General features: G+C 40.1%; 1 protein-coding gene across 6 annotated transcripts in view; it reads left to right on the forward strand.

The window, feature by feature from the left end:
* The window catches only part of dph6 (diphthamine biosynthesis 6), a 355,827-nt gene that overhangs the window by 224,647 nt on the left and 108,242 nt on the right, over positions 1–22,938 (forward strand). The window lies entirely within an intron of this gene.

The raw sequence follows: 22,938 nt of genomic DNA on the forward strand, positions 1-22,938 counted from the left end.
CATGACCGACCTAAAGTGTAACAGATAGGTGTTGTGCCAGTGTTGTAATTGTTTTTAAAGAAAGCTGAAATGTAGTTGGAGGTATTTGAAGAGAATGAAGTGAATATCAGGTCTAAGAAGGAGGATTGGTGAACAATAAGACATAAGAAGCCTTTATTTAGTGTTGACAATGCACATACTCAGTAACCACAAAGACATCACAAAACAAGATGGGCCATTTGTCTGTGTTAGTGTTCACATGTTATGCAAGCAAATACTCATGTTTACCTGTTCTGTTACAATCCCTTCATCCACTTTTTCTTAGTCCCCCACATGTTTGTGATGTGGAGATGCCGGCGTTGGACTGGGGTGAGCACAGTAAGAAGTCTTCCAACAGGTTCGCCTGAGAAAGGAGCTGCGCTCCGCAAGCTCGTGTTTGAAACAAACCTGTTGTACTTTAACCTGGTGTTGTAAGACTTCTTACTGCACATGTTTGTGTGAAGACCTTTCTCCTATTCCTTGCTGTTTAATTTTATATCTATTGTCCCTCATTGAATGCCATCCAAATACTTGAATCTGTTCTATTTACCCTGCCGCATCCTTTCATAATTGGAGACGCATCAGTCATAATCCAAATTGTTACACTGAAAAAAGCCATACACCAAAATCTTTATTGAGTCATGAGATTACTAAAACTTGTTGATAAATACTGATTCATTTATGCAGATAAGAAACAATACTATACTGTTCACTTTCTTGCAGCTCACCCACTTATTATTTTCTCTCATTTCATTCAGTTTTCTTACTGGGGCTGGTTTAGCACAACTGGGGCTGGTTTAGCACAGGGCTAAAGAGCTGGCTTTTAACGCAGACCAAGGCAGGCCAGCAGCACGGTTCGATTCCTGTACCAGCCTCCCCGAACAGGTGCTGGAATTTGGTGACTGGGGGCTTTTCACAGTAACTTCATTTGAAGCCTACTTGTGACAATAAGCGATTTTCATTTCATTTCATTATGTAACTCACTATTACATTTTTTAAAATTAATTTACGGGATGTGGACATCGCTGGTTAGGCCAGCATTTATTGCCCATCCCTAGTTGCCCTTCAGAAGGTGATTGATTATAAGCTGCCTTCCTGAACCTCTGCAGTCCCTGAGGTGTAGGTGCACCCACAGTGCTGTTAGGGAGGGAATTCCAGGATTTTTCCCCAGCAACTGTGAAGAAAGGTGATATATTACCAAGTCAGGATAGTGAGTGATTTACGTAAAAATTGTTCTCTGAGTTTAGGTAAGACCAGCAAGATCACATTTATTGATCAAGTTGTTACAATCCCAGTTGATGTTATAACTAGATGGGAAGATCCCAGAATGGAATCCTGGCTCAAAACACATAACTTTTTACAGAATAAACATGGAGGAACAGAATCAGAGGACTACTGAGTAGTTTCAACAACAAGAAAAACATTTATTAAAATGGAAAAATTGGATTACAATACAATAAACCTTTATCCCCCCCCCCCCCCCCCCCACACACCCCCTTAACAATTGCACTCAGGTTTTAAGATTAACACAGATGGCAAAAGTACATTTGAAGCTCTCATTGAGACACACAGTCCCTTTTAAACACACAAAATGCCTGTGGTCAAATACACACTCCACTCTGAAACCCCAAGTGAATGCCTTTGGATGTCTCCTCAGAATTCCCCCCAGATGATAGTGATGTATGAGTTTTGAAACTCTACTTCCCAAAACACACTTTAAAATGTTCTCTCATAATCATGTTTTCTATTAGCAGTTGGCATTCGAAAATTCAATCCATATTTTTCATAGGACTCGAAATTCCACTCCAGGATTTTACATGAACCCTTCAGGATTCCTGGTCTCAACTGACTTCCGCTGTTAGACAAACTCTGATAGCCAGCCAATATTGCCTTCCCAATTATATTAAAATTTGTTTTGCAGACTGTAGTAAGGCATTCCAAACTTTAGGATTACTTTAGACATCTTTAGAAACCTATATCCTCACCATCCAATTCCTTCTAAGTTTTGTCTGGGTTGTCCATGAACAGTATCCTGTCCTATTTCCACGTTTCTAGAACCAACCACCCTTTAGTCAGTCTGGAGCTTGCTTTTCTGCATATTACTCAAATGTACAACTTTCCTGCTTCAAACAGAGCGATGAGAGATGCTTTCTCGCTCTTTCCCTGTCTCCAACTGCTGTGGATTTCAGTTAAAACTAAGAACAAAGGAAAGCTTTCTGTCTCTGGGAATTGGCCTCCTTTTGCTGAGCAATGCTTGTTGGTTTATTTATTTTTCACACCTTAGTCCTCTCTAAACTCAATAGAATTCCAGTTGGAATTGAAACCAACTCCCACACATACAAACATCTTTGTTCAGCATGAATGTAGCTATCGGTCCCTTCCAGGCAGAGAAACATTCAAATAAACCCATTGAAAACTATACCTTATTTCTAAAGTTTACCAATTCAAATATAAATCCCGTAAAACTATCTTTGTTGACCTAACAGTTCCAGTCGTTGTGAAGAAATGTTGGCAGCTGCCTTCTTGTATCACTGCCACCATTGTGGTGTTGATGCTTTGCAGAATTACAATCGAGTGGCTTTGCTTAGGCCACTTCAGATGACATAATTCATCAATTGCAGAGTGTATTGCTAGAAATACAGGTGCAGCAATCCTGTAGTCAGATTTCCACAGGTTAAGGTTGACAAAGGGACAGCATTAATGTTTGCAGTCACTCGGCTACGAATCAAAGGGAAACCTATATTTTCAAGTGGTCACCTGCTGCTGACCTCCTCTTGTGTGCTCAGAATCTCTCATTTTAAACAGATGTTTCGATTGGAACTATTTGAACAATCTGGAGCAGGAAAGCTGTGATTCCCAGTTGGTGTTCCTCCATCTACCTGTTGATAGAAACAGTGTTTCATCCAGGCTGAATCCAAGCAGATCATCTTTAATGCTGGAGAGCACTGAATTCTATTCAAATTGCTAACTATTGACTTTGGGCTACAGTTTGAATTTAATAAAAATGATGTTGCAGTATTAGCTCTGAAGCAGTGAATTGAAAAGATCAAGCAACTAATAGGACATGGTAGCCTTACTCTACTGAACGACGCACTATGAATCGACTCGATCATCTGATTGCCAGAGGACTGGGATCAGCAGCATGTTACACAATTCTCAGATATCTAGTTCCACCCACTATCCCAGTTCTTTTAATGAATGATGCCACACGATATCCACCTGCAGAATGCTTGAGCTAAAATTCAATAAAAAAACAAGATCACAATACTATTTCCATCTAAGAGTTAAAAAGTGCAATGACTTTGATTTTAACTCCCCCAATGACAGACATTAGGTTTTGGAGTGGGGGGGCGGGGGGAGCTAGCTCAGGTGGCGATGAAGCTGGGGACTTGTGTACTCCTTTCCTGCCTGATCTGCTCGACTGCATCCCAAAGTGTAGGTGGTGAGGAATTGGTCGCAAGCTGAGGGCGGGAGGTTTAGGGATGGGGAGTCATTATTAAGTTTGTAGAATGGGCTCGATATCACCAGGGTAGGTTGTTTTAAACTGAGGCATGAGCAAGGGAGCAATAGTGACTTTCCCACCAAGCCTAACCTATCAGCGATAGGAGCCAGGGAAAGAAGAGGTGAGTTTTACATTTCATGTTAAGTTGTTTTAAGGGCCAGGAAGAGCAGCATTCTTCTTCAAGCACTACTGAAAAACATTGGACCTCACCTGCCTTATCTGAACTAATTACTTTGTGCCAAGGACCTCTTTTGTGGGTCCTCACGGTGGTCTCCTGCCACCCCATTTTAATGATCAGGCTGTTTTGTCAGGGGATTGACAAGTGACACATTATTGAGGCCCGGGCAATTAAAAATCGTCTGAAATTCTCTGCTGGAGCTCACAATCCAGCTGCTTTGCCATGTTCCTGCCCAGGAATTCAAATCAAACCCAACGAGTCAAATCCAGATCAGAGACGAAAGAAAATGAAGATTTTCTTTAAAAACATAGTCCTGATGAACCAGTAATCCTAATAGCATAGCTGCTGAAGTTGTTAAAGTGCTAACCAAGAATCTAGCTGCCCCTGTGGCTTACCTATTTCAGTTGTATTAGTCACATCTAACGTTCTGTCATCCACAAAATGTTGGACCCTAATAATTACAAACCATTATCCCTGCTGCCAACTTCATTAAACCAAAGTGATTGAAAAGCTCATAACATCAAAAACCTGCTGTTTTGCCACTAATTTGGTTTCGGAGTGAAATTATTTTTTATTCCTCAAATCTAATGGTGCAGAAATCAAAGAACTTTATTGTCCAACTCAATCAGAGTACCTCTCACCATTTCAAAAGAATATCCCCACTTCATTCAGATGCTGGTTTCGTCACTTATCTCGTGACTTATTGATCTGCATATGTAACTTCCTTGGAGAACACAGACACTGCACCATCTTAAAGAGAGGAATGCTACACAGTCACAAGACTTTTACAAGGTCCCCTCAGGGAACCATACGTAGCCCCACTCTGTTATATGTTTTGTTAGTAAGCTGTTGGATGAAATGAAAATTTGTCTATTCTGGTGCTGAGACCACTGTCGAAAGAATGATTAACTCCCTGTCGGAAAGACAGGCACAAATGGTGTCAGTACAAACCATTGTTGGTTACTGGATGGATAAAAGATGCATTGTCTTTATTGCTGAACTGACAAGACCATGTATCTCTTCAGAAAAGATTATTCCGCTTACACAGGTTGAAAATTGGTCAGTTACAAATATTCAGCATCTTGGCTTAGTCATAAAATGAAATCTGAAGAGGTAAAACCACCGGCAAAGAGATCTAGAAAAGAATAATGTGAATCCTCTGAAAGCTCAACTGTAATACTAGCTTCAGTGTCTGTGCGATGATGTATGCCCAGAGATGGAATAATGTACACCTGTTTAGCCAATAACAAAGAGATTTCATCTGTTGTTCCTGGACTCGGTCCAGTCCAAAGCCATGGACTCAATTGAGCCTGGAGGAAAATAGTCCACAGAGAACAAAATAGAATTAATATTTCTGATCAAATCACCTTTCATCAGAACGGGCCTCTACCTGAAACTTTAACTCTGTTTCTTTGTCTGCAATTGCTGCCTGAATTACTGAATGTTTCCAGCATTTTATTATTTTATTTTATATTTTCAGCAGTGGCAGTATTTGTCTTTTGTTCTAAGCTGTATAACAGATGAGTTAACAACATAAGAATTACAAGCCCTTAAGAAAGGGTTGCATGTTCATGTCAGCAACATAAAAGTTACAACATGTTCACCTCTTAATTTGAAGTCTGCGCATTTGAAGCGCCATTGTATCCCACACAAGGGGCGGAATTCAGTGGGGCCGTTAAATGTGGATTGTGAGGTGGAAGGGGCAGGCAGGGGTGGGAAGGCATTGGATGGAGTGCCCATCGCTTTCCCAATTCTCTCAGCAGTGGGTATGATGGGGGGTGGCATTCTTGTCCAATTAGGAATTAAGAGGCCCTTCAGGCTCTGCTGGGTTTCTACCAGTAAAATCTGGGGGCTTCATTGTAGACTGGGACTGCCTGCCAAATCGGGAATCCTGTGGCCCATGGAGACGTCGTTCCCCCATCCCCTACTCCCACCCCGGCAGTCAGTGCTGCCCCCGTGGAAATAAACCAACTAACACCAACCTTCCTTCCCACCACCCCATTTAGCTTGGCTTTATGGTGGCGTCCATGATGTTGGTTTCAGCTTAGTGCAGTCCCAGCAATGGCCACTGATCGTCTTGGCGCTAGTGGGACTGAAGAGCTGGAGCCAGAATATCACCCCTTAAAGGGACGGGAGCACAACAGCAGACAGTTAATTGCCCGATTGGTACAGTACCAAGTTGGGGTTTCTGGAATTAGCTGAGGCAGTGTTGTCCCCCAGCTTCCACTGAGCTGATAAAAGTCAGCCCAATGTCTCTTGTTTACAGCACTCTGACCCACTGACCGTGTCTGAAATTTTGTCTTTGTTTAAACAGAAAGTTACTTTCATTTACTAAACTGAGGTTCTAGAGAATGCATTAGATTAGAAAATGAGTGATCTAGCTCAATTGCACCAAGTCTTTCTGTGCTCCCAATGACCACCATTAATCTCGGGAGATAGCTCTGCAAGGACAGTTATCTCAAGCTCCACTGGTATGTCACTTAAATTATAAAATAAAAAATTCAGACACATGCTGACTGTGTCGGTAAAGGAGCTCAGCATGGAGTTGGGTCCATTAGACAGTCCTGAATTTTATCAAATAACAACAGGCATCCTTCCATTTTAATTTTGAATCGTTTCTTGCCTGGTTTTATTTTGAAATTTAGCCTTACCTTGATGTTCCCTTAAACAGTCATTAAGTATCAATAGAATATCCTGTAAAAATATGTGTTTCGCCATTTTATTTTGCTACCATGAGGCAATTACTTCAGATAGTATCGTCATGAGGCATTCACAATACTAAACTTGTGATGCATTATGTGACTGAATTAGTTTTTTTCAGTTCTTTTTCCGTTTCTGCATTATGCTGGTGCTTAATTAGTATATGTGTCCTTGTACATACGTGCCAACATGTTTCACTGATGGGAGTGATATAAATTAGTGAAATAGGAAGCAGGTCCCACTTATAAGAAATGCTTTTTCTATGTATCAAGATGCAGGTAACAGAATATTATTGAAGACAATGTTTGATTCTTTATAATATTCTGATTTGCTGATCAGCATGATATAAACAATGTTCCTTGAATGTATATTATAGCCACAAAATACTCATTGATCTCGATCCTTAAAAGTAAATACTCCTTTGTGTGAGAGAATTCTACAGTATGAACACAAGTTAAGGTACATGTAATGAGACCAAATGAAAATGGTGCTGTACGAGCACTGCATTGCCAAAAGGGTTTTGGGCACATTTATTATGCAACAGATTCTTGTTAATGTTATTAATTTGTTTATGGTCTTTCTTTTCATAAATGACTAAGTATGTTTCTCAAAAAACACAGCAATATGTTAGCCAGGTATGGTCACCCACATTCTTTAAACTTTTCAGAGCAAGTGTTTCAATCTACAGTTATTAAGAATTTTACATGATATTCAAAATCAACCAGAAATGTAGATTGTTGATTTTGCAGGGAATAAAATATTGTTGAGCTTATCTTTGTGTTTTCTTGTGAGCCTCATCTGTAAGATAAATGAACTGGGTGTGTTACACAGTTGGCTGGAGAAGGAAGAGTCTGGCAAACTGGTAATTATTAGCTGGGTAACCTTATCTGCAGTTGAAGTGAGATGGACTAGCAGTGGCAGCAGTCATTTTGTTGAATCAAAGTCCATGTTAGTTGCATTATACACTGCCACACTGTGTTGTTAAGACTGGTATTAGCATGTACTGCTGAGGACATTGGAAGGACTCGATCTGTCACACTAAATCGCCTTCTCGCCCTCAAATGCTGAGGTCTGTGGCTCTGCTGACATGTTCCTTCATTAATGGTCCAGCCTTGACAACTGATCCTAATTGCCTCTGAACAGCACTTCATGTATTATTGGTTTCTGCCTGCCCTGGTTCATGTCAACAAGCCACAGCAAGTGTAGGGTGTGCCTAGTGCCTTTTCTGCAATGATACTAAAATAGTCACTTACTTCTTAAGGTGCTGAACTTGCTGGAAGCAAAGTGAGAAACCCAAGATCCCTTCATCCCACAGCAATAAATATTGAATGTGCATCTGTATAATGTTGTAAAAGTGGGCCTGCATAAAGGCTATAAAACATGAATAGAGGGAACATTATGAACAGTGTTTTAAAGTGCATAGTTATGAATATCTTTCATGCGCTTTATTCCTTTGAGGACAGCGTGTTTTTTTTTCGGAGAAATATATTTTTCATCTGTGGTGTTCTTTTTTAAAATTATATTCTGAAGAAACCTAATAACTAATATTAATTTTTTTGCAAAATATAGCTAACAACAGTAGCCTAGATTTTCCACTGGGCATTAGTGGCACTGACCAATTTTAAGATGGCCATTCTTAACCTCCACCGGGTGAAAGGTTTTCCACTGTGTACCAAAATTCATAATACGTTAATGTGCACAAAATATGATCATCCGGAGTGGATGGGGAGAAATTTCTGGCTGCTCAAAATGTTGTCTGTAATAATCATTTACTGTGATCATGAAAGAAAACAGCTACAGCAATTTAAGTGATTGATCAACTTATGCTTTTTTTGAAAGAATAATTAGAGTGAGGGTCGTGCTGGACTAAGTATCCAAAATGGGACATGACTTCAGCCATGTATTTTCAAAGCATTCAGTGTGATTCTAAAGAACCACCTGATACTGATCATTGTTTTTGTGGTAAATTCCTTCTGTTTTTTGAAGTGTCAAAATGGGGGAACAGCAAGTACATTTTGATAGATATGTATATGCATAATAATGTATATGGGGGTGGGGGGAGAGAGAGAGAGAGAGAGAGACAGGCAGGAAAGTAGAATTGAGACCACAGTTAGATCAGCCATGATCTTTTTGAATAGTGGAACAGGCTCGAAGGGCAGAAAAGCCGACGGCTGCTCTAGGTGTGATGCTTAAAAATGCTTCTCCTGCCATGAAAAATTACTTATAAGAACCCTGACCAATCTGATAGCACTCAACCTGTCAAGGCTGCTCCTTATTAGACTCAGTAACACAATTTATTTGTATTTCCTTCTGTACTGTTTGGTGAGATGTTTTGCCCTTTTAATGAACTTAATGGGCAAAAGGCTTATGGTAAAATTAAATGTTTATCTTCAATAATCACTGTATTCTCAGACTGCCATTTTCTAGAAGTTATGGAATACGATTTAAATATTTTCAGTTCTGTACATGGATTTACACAGCTAGGGACCATGATGTGAAGTAAGATATCAATTATTCAAATAGGTACAATCTTTTTTTTAATAAATTTAGAGTATCCAGTTATTTTTTCCAATTAAGGGGCAATTTAGTGTGGCCAATCAACCTACCCTGCACATCTTTGGGTTGTGGGAGTGAAACCCACGCAGACACGGGGAGAATGTGCAAACTCCACACAGACAGTGACCCAGGGCCGGGATTGAACCCAGGTCCTCAGCACTGTAGGCACCAGAGCTAACCACTGCACCACCGTGCCGCCCCTAAGTAAAATAATTTTCAAACAATTGGCTCAGTTGCTAACCTTTTGTTTTTACAATTGTTCATGTGCCATTACTAAGCCAGATCTATCACGGACCTATCTTAAGTTTAAAACGTGTACCATATTAAAGCTGCCCCACAGCCTTGCTCTGAGGTAAGCCTTGTCTATGAAACTGTAACATCGTTATATCTTTCATTGCGAAAATAAGAATAAATTGAAGTTGATTTTTGAAAGTGTACTATCATGTGGTGGGCCATCTGATTGGAGCTGCCATTTTGCACCGTTACAGCGTTCTAGGCAGGCTGGGAGCCCCGAGGCGTGAAAAGACATGACAGCATGTAAGTTAAGATTCCTTGCATCCTCTGCAGTTCAATATACTATTCAGTGGAGCATCTCTCAGACAAAGACAGAAGCTCTGGCGCTGACCTAAATCAGTTTTTTATATTTAAAATGTGGCTCACTATGTAACTTTAATAAATTTGCAAAGAAAGGAATTCCATTGGTAATACTTAAATATATAGCTTCAGCATTCTGGTCACTGAAAATATTAAGGCATAGCTGAAAGTATTCCTATCAACTATAGTGATGCAGAGAATTAGTGTAAGTCAATGTTAGTTTTTAAGAGATTATAAAGCAAGTTTGCATATACTGAATATTGCTCATAGCATCTGACTTATTGTATTAAACATGTTGACTTACTCCAGTGAGTTTTTCTTGTCGCTGCTCAAATGACAATGGAATTAAATCTACGCTGTAACATCTGTAACTGTTTTCGGTATGCAAAGATGAACTCATGGTAGTTTGGAGGGGCCATTTCATTGGGAGAGGGCTTAAACCATGACTTTTTAACCGGTTTTGTAAGTTGAAGACACCTGTATTTAATTAAAATTGTTCCAGCCTATGTATGTAAATGTGCTATCGCAATTTTATAAAACTTGTTAATGTTTTTGTTTGCTTTAATCTTTTTGCCAATTTAATTCATATAGGCAAGATGCTATGGCTCTGATCAGTCTCAGACACGGTCACACACTTGCATAGATAGATTTAGGGCATTGTAGTAGAGTCTGTTCAGGCCTAACTAAAAATACCTTCTGTCCAAACAAGTTAATGTCCAGATATCATTTCTGTTCATGATTCAAGATAAAATCAGAAATGTTGCATTAATTAAAACAGTAAAACACACATTCCATTCATCATGTTTCTGAGGAAAGATTCTCACTATGTCTAAAATCACATTAGAAGATTTTAAATTAAAATTTCTCCAAACTGTAACTGAGTGTATTGAAAATTTTGGAATTGAGTAGAAATGTCAGTGTTCCAAAGAATGCCTTTTGGACCTTGCAGTTAGGTTTTACTGCACTATAATTTAGAATTATTTTGATTCTTTAATGGAGAAGAAAATTGACATCCTTTTCTTCTGTTTTATATCTATATCTAATTTTTCTGCCAATAGTATAAATATGAAGATTCACTGACAGTGCATACACTTCATGTGCAGAATTGTTACATCTTCAGAAGGAATTATGTTTGTGTTCAGAACTAAAATGTTCTGATGATGCTGTAGCTTTAAATCCCGCAGTTTAATAACTTGGAATCCTAATTGAGTACAAATTTGCATATATATTGGAGAATATTGAATTTGTTTGCCACGTTGCGTTGGCTGATGTTCTTGTCTGTGCAGTAATGCTGCCACCTTCTGAAACAGAGAAGTATTATCGCCTGAAATGAGGTTGTGAGCTGGCGACTTTTTAATGTCTTCTGCAGGTTGTCCAATTGCTAAAAGCAAGCAGCATAACCTCACAAAGTCAACTTGCTAAGATCGAGAATTGCCTGAATCCCATCTTCTAAATGATTGGTTCAGAAGTCAGTGTGGGAGAAGTCCTAGCTCCTCAGTGTGGCTGCATTCCCAATGTGACAGTCTGACAGGCCTGGGAAGTCAGCAGGAAGTGGTAGAACTCAATTCTTTCATATTTTCCACCCAAAATATACACTCATGCTAGCATGGAATTAAAACACTATTAATTTCTAGTCTATGAGAGGGGAAGTAGATGATAACTTAATTTTGTGCAGAAGCTAAAGGAATGAGATAAGTGGTGCTTTGAGGGCAGAGGTGGGCACAGCTGGGATTAAAGGCAAAAGAAATTGTGGATGTTTTTTCACCATCATTCAATCAGACAACATGCCCTTCAGCAGAACAGCGAGCCTCCTGATTCTCTCGAATTAGGGAGATTAGCATGAAGCGCATAATGCGGGATGATGGAATTTGTCATAATTTGCATTGTTCTGGAAAGATGCGGTTTGATAGAGCGATGCATCTTGGAGCATGTCATGTCCCACGGGCAGGTCACGAAGGAAACTTGGCAGAAATGATTTTCCGATATGTGCATCAGTCGTAAATGCCTCACAACCAATTTGTCAAAAGCTGAGGTCCAGGCAGTTGAAAACAGTGGGCATTTGCCCTAATACAAGGAGAAATGAAGTCAGCAAATATCGCCAAATAGCATATTCATTGCAAAGTAATCTTGCCATGTCTAAAATATATAGCCTGTCAGTCATGATCTTTGTCTGCTAAATTTAGTGAATAATTTTATTACATATTTTGCATTCTTAGCTATTTAAGCTTTTTTAAGTAAACAACTAAAAAGAATGAAGTCCCTTAATTTCCGCTTACCATTATTCTAATAACAGATTGCCTTTGCTGAAAGGAGTCCTCTCACTGAAATCATCATTAACTATAACAGCATCAGGAGGTGTCTTCTGAGTGATTGCTTCTGACCTTGATAATGTTCACAAACTGCCAATAGAAAGGATAATCAGCATGTAGTTGACAAAACGGACATGACAGTGTTACTTATCTGCTGCGGCATTTCTGGAAATGGGCATGAGGAAAGCAGACAGGCAAGGGAACACGCTTATTTACAGTAGGGTAGCAAGAAGAAAAGGTCCCAATGTCATGAAATGACCACAATCTATTTATGGACAAACTGACTATGATGCCATTCTTTTGGCATTTAATATTTTTCCCTCCACTAAACCTATGCACGCATGGGTTATGCAATTTACCATGTAAATATTGAGCAAGATTTGGTGATATTTTACAAGACATTCAGCGATGTCTGCCGTTTCGCTTACTACATATATTGAAATAACAAGGTTTATAAGGCCAGTTAAGTAACACTGATCGTATGTGACAGTTGAGCATTCGCGGGTTGGAGATTTCAGAAGTGCTAAAAAATATAAGAAATAGCGTGTACGTACATAGTAAGACTACATCAATGCTACACCATTATTCAAGAGAGAAAGTGTACATTTTTAAATTCTTTTAGAAATAATTTTAATGTTTTTATTTGTAAGATGGCTTGATCTTCCACAAGCCACTGTATAGTAAAATTACCTGAATAGGATCATATAATTGCCTAAATCAAATGGAACTCTCCCAGTCCTCCATTTTATACCAAAAAAGTGAAACAGAAATAGCATCATGGTCAGTTAGTTTATTTAACTGATTCATAATTAACACCTCCATATCTTTACCAGTGTATTATGAGCTCATTATTGAATCACATCTATAATTACAGATAGACCAAAAGCAATGGTTATGGAAATAGATGGCAGACCAGATTCTGATTGGACAGAAACTAGAAAATATCCTTTGAAGACTATCTGCACTGTTCAAGCTATGCATTGTGCCATATTCTTGCCTCTTGGTCAAGTTCTGACTGGAAGTGTACAAAGTATTTCTAAAGTATTCAATGAATAATCTCAATTGAATAAACAAACCCAAAGACTCAGGATAAATCTGCAATAAATGTTGGCCTTCCCAGGAATACCCACATCCTATGAAAGAATAAACCTAAATATACCAGAATTGAACTATTGTAGTTCCAAAAAGATAGTTGGTGATAATTTGCTGTCTGGGCAATTGGATCGATAATCATTAAACTGAACTTTAGGAGCAAATAAATATTTGTATGGATGAATATCCCATTGTACAGATAAGAAGGATGGATATTTGAAAGAAAAATGGCTGCCGACTGTCAAAAAACCAGCAAATAATGGAAACACTAGCAGGTCAGTGAACATATCTGGAGAAAAGAGATAAGTTAATGTTTTGCCTATAAACCCATTATCAGAAATGGAAGAAATTACAGAACTGCATTTAAAAAGGAGCAGAACAAGGGAGGAGATAAAAATAAATGCACACAATCACACTCACCAGTAATGTTATCACTAGGAAATATTACTTTTCTTTTTGCAGCCACAGATTCACTTGGTTCAAAGCTATGAAATGGTATTCACACCATTGGTTATTTCTTGGTGAATTTGTCAGATTTTGATTTTTAGTTTAAAGACTCATGAGCGAATCCCGCACAGAACGCACAGACAGTAATACAGTACACCGAGATCTTCATTATACCTTGTGTATTTCCACCAAACTAAGACATGGTTTATCAGAAGAAATTAACAGGAAAAACAGTGAGATCGGTTGAGCTACTGAAGCGCAATGCAGGCCAGTGAGGGACAACATTTTATTTCATTCCTTAATGATTAAGAAAGTAAATAATACATATAACTAAATGTAAAGTGTAAAATTATCTGTATGGGTCATGCTGCTCCCCCAGGCACCTTGTCTCAAGAAGGTGTTGGTGACCCTGGATTTCCAGTTGATTGGTCTATGATTAGGCGGCACAGTGGGCATCACTGCTGTCTCGCAGCATCAACGACCCAGGTTGAATTCCAGCCTTGGGTGACTGGGCAGAGTTTGCTTGTTCTCCCTGTGTCTTGAGTGGGTTTCCCCTGAGTGCTCCACTTTCCTCCCACAGGTTAGGTGGTTTGGCCACGCTAAATTGCTCCTTAGTGTCCAAAAGGTTAGGTGGGGCTACTGGGTTACGGGAATAGGGTGGGGCCGTGGGCCTAAGTAGGGTGTTCTTTCAGAGCGTCGATTCAGAGTTGATGGGCCAAATGGCCATTCTCTGCACTGCCGGGAATCTATGATTCTATAATTATGTGTGGCGAAGTACAGCAGTAGTTTACTGTTGCCATTTGCAGCATGGCTAACCAAGGGACTTGCCCACTCTTTATCACCTGCCATCAGATGTTTTGGAAGGGTTTACAGGTTTATAATCAAACTCTTTGACCATGTTATGAACCTTCCATGGCCATCAAGTCCTCAAATAGGACTTGGATCTGATGAAACAAAACGAAGATATTTTAGATCATAGTCCAAGTGTACCTTGAGTTGGAATGACATAATGATAGTCCCTTTGAAGATATGCTAATTATATGGCTAGCTGAGGAGAACTTTGCCAGTTGGCGAATATTTTTGAAATTCAAATGGAAATAGCACACAACATTTCCATCAGTGCCGAATAGTAAAAGAGGTGGAACAACTTAATTATATATTTTGTGTATGTGTGTGTGTGGGGGGGGGGGGGGGGGGGGAGATAGGAAAGACAGCAACATTTGCTGAAGAATGTGACTGTAAACAAAATAATGTAATCAGGTCCAAGATGTGGGATTTGTAGTACAATTGAAGTTATTCAGTGAGCAGGAAAAGGATGCTCTTTTACTCATATGATTTTCATTAGTTTTCAATTTTATCGGATTTTCCAAACTATTAATGCATACAAACTATTGTAATGTAGCACATCAAACATATACATTGAAATTAACTTCAAAAGACCTCAATTAATACTGCAGCAAAACCTGAATAAAGTGCAGGAAAGGGAATAGAGTCCCAAAAGACAATTTTAACAAACTTAGGGTTTCATTTGGTTAATTGCTCCAATGTAAAAGAATAGCAAATTGGAATAAAATATTATATAATGTCTAATTAGTTTTTTTTAATTCAATCATCTCTTTAAATGTTTACTATCTTACATCTGAAAATTCATGGATATTTATGAATGATAAAACTCTCAAAATTAAGGAAGAAGAGTTCTCTTTTTGAATAGGGCTCTTGGGAATTGGATACAAACTTGAAAAGGCAAAATTTGCAGGGCACTCAGGAGACAGCTGGGAATGGGACTAATTAGATAACTTTTTCAAAGAATCAGCATAGGTACAGTGGGCTAAAAACCCGTTTTCTGTTCTGTGTGATCCTGAAGCCGATAACGTTGTATCTGGTTACAGCTATCCTATAACGTTTTACTGCAATTAGTCAGCATATTCCATTGTTAAACTTTGCGTGAGATATTTGGGAAGAGCAGCGATTCTAATACAATGTTTAGTTTTTGAATGCATTTATCGAATCATCCAATTGCGAATTGGTGAGATGGACAGAGGAGCGAAGGTCCAATCTTAAATATTATTTGCTGGTTATCTGGCAGTGAGGGTAAGAGCTTACAAATAAAAGAATTCATCAGCAAATACGTCAAAGTAGGGAAAACTGTAAAAATACAAATTGAAAGACTCTCTTTATTTGAATGTAAACAGCATTCTTAACAAGTGATGTAAATTGATGGTATAAATAGATTAAAGTGTATGATCTTGTATCGATTACAGAGAAGTAGTTACAAGATGACCAAGTTTGGGAAATTAATATTCAGGGGTCCTTGACATTTGGAAGGATAAGCAGAAAAGAAAAGGAAGTGGGCTAGCTCTGTTAATAAAGATGATATCACACAGTAGTGAGAAATTATCTTGACTCAAAAGATCAAGATAGAGGGGGCAAGCCTCCGCTGTCCCGATCAGGCAGAGAATACTCCTGCATCGGCCCAAAAACAGGATTCGCACCAGACAGCAGACCCAATGCGGACGAGAAGCCTACAGTTATGTAAATCATCTTACAGTTAGAAAAGAGGAGCTGAAAGCACTTAGCATTTTATTATTTTATATTATTATTATTTTTGAAATTGCCAGCATCTGTCAATCAGAACAAAAAAGTTTACAAACATTGATGTTGGGATCAATGGGGGAGAGGGGGGTACTTCAGATGCATTCAAGTGTGAAGGGAAAGATAAATAAACAAACCTCCTGCTTGCCCTGTATGAACCATTTAACTGCCAGCCAAAGGTACTGCACTGTGAAACTGATTGAATAGAAAGAATTTCAAATGATCTCAGGGGATTCCAAGCATTGTGAACTTTCTAGGAATGCTCAGACTTCAAATAGCTGCAGTGTTAAGAGGACAGGGCTGAATGAGCAGATGTGAGGAAAGGGAAAGTAGTTGAGGCTTCCTGGCTTGCACTTTCAATGATCTGTCTGAACTGTTCATCAGTTGTCAGGCAGAGCAATTCAAAGTGAGAAGGCCACTTCAAAGACAAGGATGATAATTTTGAACAGAGAGCTGTCTGAAATCACAATGTCAAAAGTGATCTTCAGGGTTCCCAGGGCTAGAAAGGGCCATCCAGGCATGGGACCCCATCCTGGAGGACGAACATCTCGGATTCAGATGAGGAGAAATTTCTTCACTCAAAAGTTTTTTTTAATTCTTTCATGGGATTTGGGTGTTTCTGGCTCGGCCAACATTTATTGCCCTTCCCTAATTGCCCTTGAGAAGGTGGTAGTGAGCCACCTTCTTGAATCACTGCAGTCCTGGTGGTGTAGGTTTATGAACAGTGTGTTAGGAAGGGAATTTCAGGCTATTTTTCCAGTGACGGAGAAAGTGTTATGAATCTTTGGAATTAACTACCCCAGAGGGTTGTGGATGCTCATTGTTGAATATATTTAAGACTGAATTCACACAAGAAAAAGACAATGTTGTCGAGGAGACTACTGAGATACAGGCTAGTAGACTAGAAGGGCTTGAGGTACATAAGGAGGAGGTGTTAGCGATTCTGGAAAGTGTGAAAATAGACAAGTCCCCTGGGCCGGATGGGATTTATCCTAGGATTCTCTGGGAAGCTAGGGAGGAGATTGCTGAGCCTTTGGCTTTGATCTTTCAGTCATCTTTTGTCTACAGGAATAGTGCCAGAAGACTGGAGGATAGCAAATGTTGTCCCCTTGTTCAAGAAGGGGAGTAGAGATAACTGTGGTAACTATAGACCAGTGAGCCTTACTTCTGTTGTGGGAAAAGTCTTGGAAAGGTTTATAAGAGATAGGATGTATAATCATCAGGAAAAGAATAATTTGATTAGAGATAGTCAACATGGTTTTGTGAAGGGTAGGTCGTGCCTCACAGACCTTATTGAGTTCTTCAAGAAGGTGACCAAAGATGTGGATGAGGGTAAAGCAGTTGATATGGTGTATATAGATTTCAGTAAAGCGTTTGATAAGGTTCCCCATGGTAGGCTATTGCAGAAAATAAAGAGGCATGGGATTCAGGGTGATTTCGCAGTTTGGATCAGAAATTGGCTAGCTGATAGAAGACAAAGGTGGTGGTTGATGGGAAATGTTCAGACTGGTGTCCAGTTACTAGTGGTGCACCACAAGGATCTGTTTTGGGTCCGCTGCTGTTTGTCATTTTTCTCAATGACCTGGAGGAGGGCGTAGAAGGATGGGTGAGTAAATTTGCGGATGACACTAAAGTCGGTGGAGTTGTGGACAGTGCAGAAGGATGTTACAAGTTACAGAGGGACATAGATAAGCTGCAGAGCTGGGCTGACAGGTGACAAATGGAGTTTAATGCAGAAAAGTGTGAGGTGATTCATTTTGGAAGGAATAACAAGAAGACAGAGTACTGGGCTAATGGTAAGATTTTTGGTAGTGTGGATGAGCAGAGAGATCTCGGTGTCCATGTCCATAGATCCCTGAAAGTTGCCACCCAGGTTGAGAGGGTTGTTAAGAAGGTGTACGGTGTGTTAGCTTTTATTGGTAGAGTAATTGAGTTTCGGAGTCATGTTGCAGTTGTACAAAACTCTGGTGCGACCGCATTTGGAGTATTGCGTGCAATTCTGGTCGCCGCATTATAGGAAGGATGTGGAAGCATTGGAAAGGGTACAGAGGAGATTTACAAGGATGTTGCCTGGTATGGAGGGAAGATCTTACGAGGAAAGGCTGAAGGACTTGAGGCTGTTTTCGTTAGAGAGAAGAAGGTTAAGATGTGACTTAATTGAGGCATACAAGATGATCAGAGGATTAGATAGGGTGGACATTGAGAGCCTTTTTCCTCGGATGGTGATGTCCAGCACGAGGGGACATAGCTTTAAATTGAGGGGAGATAGATATAGGACAGATGTCAGAGGTAGATTCTTTACTCAGAGATTAGTAAGGGCGTGGAATGCCCTGCCTGCAACAGTAGTGGACTCGCCAGCACTAAACACATTCAAATGGTCATTGAATAAGCCTATGGACGATAAGGGAATAGTGTAGATGGGCTTTAGAGGGGTTTCACAGGTCGGCGCAACATCGAGGGCCGAAGGGCCTTTACTGCGCTGTAATGTTCTATGAAGTGGACAGAATTTTTAAATCTCAGGGAATCGAGCTATATGAGGAGGGAACAGGAAAGTGAAGTTGAAACTGAAGGCTAGCCATGATCTTATTAAATGGCAGAGCAGGCTCGACCGGGCATCGGTCTACTCCTTCTATCTTCATGTTATAGTTGCTGGCAGCAGCTCTACCTAGTTCAAGGGCCTTTTATGGGCACCAAGGCTTTGAGAGCCTGCCTGCTGCCCTTGGGTAGTGAGCATGCCCTGTGGACACTAATTTGCCAATCCATGCAAAATCCATTAGATGACTGCTCAGGGCCTGCTTTGAGCCCAACATCAGAGTTATGACCCAATATGGAAGCTCTTGCTCCAGGTTATACAACTGAGACTGCCAGGTTGTTTTTTGTACAGAGGGAGAAATGAGGCTATCGTACTATACAAAGGCTTAACCATTGCAGTGGCATAAAATCCCATCTTTGGGGAGGCGAGCACCTTGGAGAAGGGATCTTGCTGAGACATATACACAAAAGGAATTCTCTGGTATCTTTTTGTATGAGACATAAAAAGTAGTGATTGAGTGACATAACACTTATGAGGTGACTGGACATTTAACGGCTATTACAGTAACAGAGAATACCACCATTGTGTTGTTGGACTGTTGGACACTGAATTAACGGGGGTGAATTACCTACTTGCTGTAAAGTATTATTTTTTTCTTTTCCTTTAGTAGTGGCAGCCTTGTTAATTGCATGTTCTGTACCAACTGGCCAAATGTGAACAGAACAAAGCCACCAGAATTTCAGAAAAAGGTGAAAATTGACCTTGATTAAGAAATTTGTGATGCAGAATTCAAAACTATATCATTTTATTATTGCAAAGAAACTCCTTTTATCTTATTCACCTTTTAAGTCTTTTCTAATCTAATTTCCCTTCTAGTTGCTATCTTTCTTTTCTCTCCATTGTCCTGGTCCTGAACATAGCAGTATCTCACCCTGATTCAACATTTGTAGCATATGAATCTGGAAATGGATGTTGACAAATTCGTATCCATCGTTGCTGGGAAACATCATAGCTGAGATTGATCCAGCTTTATCCCCAACACTTCAAATATGTTTTTTCCAGTAGATATTTGAGTGGTTAGGAGTCGGAACCGTGACTGATTTTTCTTCTCCCTCCCTCTTCCCCCAGCTCAATTATAGCACCATGTTATCCCAGGTAAAATAATTAAATTCAGCACAGATTCTGAGAATCAAGCCTTCGTCATCCCTTAGAGCAGCAACATCTGTGGAAGCATTGGGGATTCTATATTAATGGCATTTTAGCAGTCATTTTCAGCGAGATATACGGGTTTTATGTTTAATGATGCTGCTTCTCTTCCACTTGCCCCATGTCTATGAACGTAAACCTTTGATGCAGAATGTTGAATGTTGATACACGACATTTTTGTATTACGGTGATTCAGTAATAAGGATCTTCAAATGCAACACTTTGTGGACTTATAACTGAAGTGTTCCTTCATTAATCTCCTGTTAGATATGTCCAGACCAAAGCTGTTTCATAAAATACTCCTGAGTACTGGTTAATGTAGGCCTCAGGTATCTATAATCACATCCTTAGAATTGCAAATTGCACTATTTTAAAAATTAACTGATACAAAAATACCACCCAGTCGGTTAAATTACAGGAAAAAAATACATTAACATAGAACAGTACAGCACAGAACAGGCCCTTCGGCCCTCAATGTTGTGCCGAGCCATGATCACCCTACTCAAACCCACGTATCCACCCTATACCCATAACCCAACAACCTTACTTTTATTAGGACACTACGGGCAATTTAGCATGGCCAATCCACCTAACCCGCACATCTTTGGACTGTGGGAGGAAACCGGAGCACCCGGAGGAAACCCACGCACACAGGGGGAGGACGTGCAGATTCCACACAGACAGTGACTCAGCCGGGAATCGAACCTGGGACCCTGGAGCTGTGAAGCATTTATGCTAACCACCATGCTACCCTGCTGCCCATTAAATGGTCCTTAGATAAACTATATTAGAATAATCTTGTTTTGTGTGATGGTATTAGAATGCAGATATGATAAATAATTTTAAGTCCTTATCCTTATCTGGAATAAATTGTGTCATTGATGCATGTTCAGTCAGTACAGTCGTGCAGCAACATTTCAGCTTATTCAGCAACATACATGAGTATGGGACAAAAAGTATCCTTAAAATGACTTAACTAACATGTTCAGAAAAATCAGCAGCAAGGTCATTGTAATGTTTTTCAATAAATCTCCCGTGTTTGTTTTTATTTTCAATCCGATGCAATCGTGTTAAATACATATGGTCACTTCCTGTGCTTTCCTACTTGGTAGCGGGGAAGGATGCGTGGTGGTGGGATTCAGGGTGTGGCAAGAGAAACAAATACAGTTTAAAAACAGAAAATGCTGGAAATACTCAGCATTTCAGGCAGCATCTATGGAGCGTAACACAGAGTAATTTGCCTTGGTATTTACTGGGGCAGGTTTTGTGGACATGGGTGGTGGTCAGAGTAGTTCTGGTCTGGACGTTCAAAAGTCTGGCTTTCACCACAAACTGCAGTTTTCATGTCAGAGCATGCATCCTTCATCATAAACAGGTTCTCTGCCAGGAACCCAGCCTGATTGACAGGTCCTTAGATAAACTGCTGAATGGTGGGAACAGATAAGGAGTGAGAGGTCAGGTTTGGTCATTGATCGGGAGGAAGAGGAGTTTGATGATTCCAGTGGACTTTGGTTGTCAATCAGGGAAGTGTGAAAGGAGTGATTCTCTGACCAGACTATGGTAGTGGAGGGTTGGTTCCAATCTCTTCTCCTGAGCTAGGCAGGTTGGTGAGGGAGTTTGATTGTGGGCATTTAAACTTGGTGGGCTGCAGGGAACATTCCTCCTTTTGACTCTTAAGTAGCGGATCTTTTTCACTCAACCTTTGCCTCCCCTTTAGCTGTTGGATTAAACCTGGGAGATAGGTTAAACCCGAGGCACAGAGCCTCAATATAATATTCAAATGGCCAATGGTCCCCATCCCACCTTGTCCCCTTGCCCTGTTTCCATTAAAACTCCTGACCCAAATCTACATTTTGGTAAAGTAGCCCTGTAGTTTCAAATTGATGACCTGTAGTCAGAACTGGAAGTCATAAATGTTACAACTTTTAAATAAGCATATATCCTGTTTGTATCAAGTAAGAGAAAGTGATTAGGTTGCCCTGTACGAAGTAAGTTTATTCTAGATGGTACAATAGTGCACGACTGCCATTTACTCATTGAATTGATCCGTTTGTGTTGAACCAGTCCTGGTTGGATTTCTTATTCCACCAGAGGAAGTTTTCTTTGACTATTCTGGGAACATGCATTCAAATTTCAGAGAGAATGATCACAAACTATGTTAATAATTGACATTTGTCATATTTTTTATATGTATAATAATATCTCTCAAAAATGGCGGCATGGTGGCACAGAGGTTAGCACTGCTGCCTCACAGCTCCAGGGTTCCAGGTTCAATTCCAGCCTCGGGTCACTGTCTGTGCACAGTCTGCATGTTCTCCCCGTGTCTGTGTGGGTTTCTTCCGGGTGCTCCGGTTTCCTTGCACAGTCCAAAGATATGCAAGTTAGGTGGATTGGCCCCCTAAATTGCCCTTTAGTGTCCAAAAGATTAGGTGGGATTACTGGGTTACGGAATAGGATGGAGGCATGGGCTTGGGTAGGGTGCTCTTTACAAAGGCCGGTGCAGACTCGATGGGCCGAATGGCCCATCTGATGCATCTGTTGAAAAATGATCTCTGTTGAAAAATGATCTCTGCATCTGTTGAAAAAAATAAAGGTTTGTCACCGAACTCGTCATGCTTCGTCTTCAAATTTCTTTGAAGTTTGAGGGTTTTAAACTTTCATTTGCCAGTGCTTCACTGCAGATTTTGCACTATAAATTCTATGAATACATTAGTGAAGCAGATGGATTTTTAAGACAATCAGTTAGTTTTGTGGTCACCATTACTGATACTAGCTTTTACTATACTCCTTTACTATACTCTACCAGTGTTTTACAAACTTTTTTGCCTAGGACCCATTATCACTAACCGGCCATCCTTCGCAGCCCAAACCGGCCGATCATCGCAGCCCAAGCTGGCCGACCTTTGCCGCCCATGCCGGCTGACCTTCGCACCCATGCCGGCTGACCTTTGCGCCCCATGCCGGCCGACCTTCTCACCCCACCATTTTCACTTACCTTTAATGTGACAGGTGAGACTGCTTGCTTCTCACAATCTCGCTTGCTTTGTTATTCAATGTTACATTTCTGATAATGACTTCAGCTGATGATTTAAGATCTCTGCATCTGTTGAAAAAAATAAAGGTTTGTCACCGAACTCGTCATGCTTCGTCTTCAAATTTCTTTGAAGTTTGAGGGTTTTAAACTTTCATTTGCCAATGCTTCACTGCAGAT

Source organism: Scyliorhinus canicula, chromosome 2 (genome assembly GCF_902713615.1).
Source record: "Scyliorhinus canicula chromosome 2, sScyCan1.1, whole genome shotgun sequence".
Lineage (NCBI taxonomy): Eukaryota > Metazoa > Chordata > Chondrichthyes > Carcharhiniformes > Scyliorhinidae > Scyliorhinus > Scyliorhinus canicula.